Genomic DNA, 1,196 nt, shown 5'->3' on the forward strand with positions numbered 1-1,196 from the left:
AGGTCTCTGTTGATCCTTCCATGAGAAATTTAGATGATTTCTCCATGAAGAATTATAGGTGTTTCCATAGGGTTCTCCCATGTAATTCACCTCTTCCATTGAAGGGTTCTCAGGATCATAAGCTTCTTCTTCAGATGAAGCATCCTTAGTACTGCCTGGTGCATTTTGCATTCCAGACACTCTTTGAGAAATCAAATTGACTTGCTGAGTCAATATTTTGTTCTGAGCCAATATGACATTCAAAGTATCAATCTCAAGAACTTCTTTCTTCTGATTTGTCCCATTGTTTACAGGATTCCTTTCAGAAGTGTACATGAATTGGTTATTTGCAACCATTTCAATTAGTTCTTGAGCTTCTGTAAGCGTCTTCTTCAGATGAAGAGATCCTCCAGCAGAGCTATCCAAAGACATCTTGGATAGTTCAGAGAGTCCATCATAGAAAATACCTATGATGCTCCATTCAGAAAGCATGTCAGAGGGACACTTTCTGATTAATTCTTTGTATCTTTCCCAAGCTTCATAGAGGGATTCTCCTTCCTTCTGTCTGAAGGTTTGGAATTCCACTCTAAGCTTACTCAATTTTTGAGGTGGAAAGAACTTTGCCAAGAAGGCATTGACTAGCTTTTCCCAAGAGTTCAGGCTGCCTTTAGGTTGTAAGTCCAACCATATCCTAGCTCTGTCTCTTACAGCAAAAGGGAATAGCATAAGTCTGTAGACCTCAGGGTCAACACCATTAGTCTTGACAGTGTCACAGATTTGCAAGAATTCAGCTAAAAACTGATGAGGATCTTCCAATGGAAGTCCATAGAACTTGCAATTCTGTTGCATTAGAGAAACTAATTGAGGCTTAAGCTCAAAGTTGTTTGCTCCAATGGCAGGGATAGAGATGCTTCTCCCATAGAAGTCGGGAGTAGGTGCAGTAAAGTCACCCAACACCTTCCTTGCATTGTTGGCATTGTTGTTATTTTCGGCTGCCATGGGTTCTTCTTCTTTGAAGATTTTTGTTAGGTCCTCTACAGAGAGTTGTGCCTTAGCTTCTCTTAGCTTTCGCTTCAAGGTCCTTTCAGGTTCAGGGTCAGCCTCAACAAGAATGCTTTTGTCTTTGCTCCTGCTCATATGAAAGAGAAGAGAACAAGAAAATATGGAATCCTCTATGTCACAGTATAGAGATTCCTTGAGGTGTCAGAGGAAAAGAA

The 1,196-nt window shown here is 40.6% G+C and overlaps 1 non-coding gene across 1 annotated transcript; it reads left to right on the forward strand.

The window, feature by feature from the left end:
- Positions 1-465: 465 nt before the first annotated feature.
- LOC130953981 (small nucleolar RNA R71) lies at positions 466-573 on the forward strand. The gene has a single exon (XR_009076140.1). It is a non-coding gene; the product is annotated as a small nucleolar RNA R71 (small nucleolar RNA).
- Positions 574-1,196: the final 623 nt, after the last annotated feature.

This window comes from Arachis stenosperma, chromosome 9 (assembly GCF_014773155.1).
Source record: "Arachis stenosperma cultivar V10309 chromosome 9, arast.V10309.gnm1.PFL2, whole genome shotgun sequence".
Classification (NCBI taxonomy): domain Eukaryota; kingdom Viridiplantae; phylum Streptophyta; class Magnoliopsida; order Fabales; family Fabaceae; genus Arachis; species Arachis stenosperma.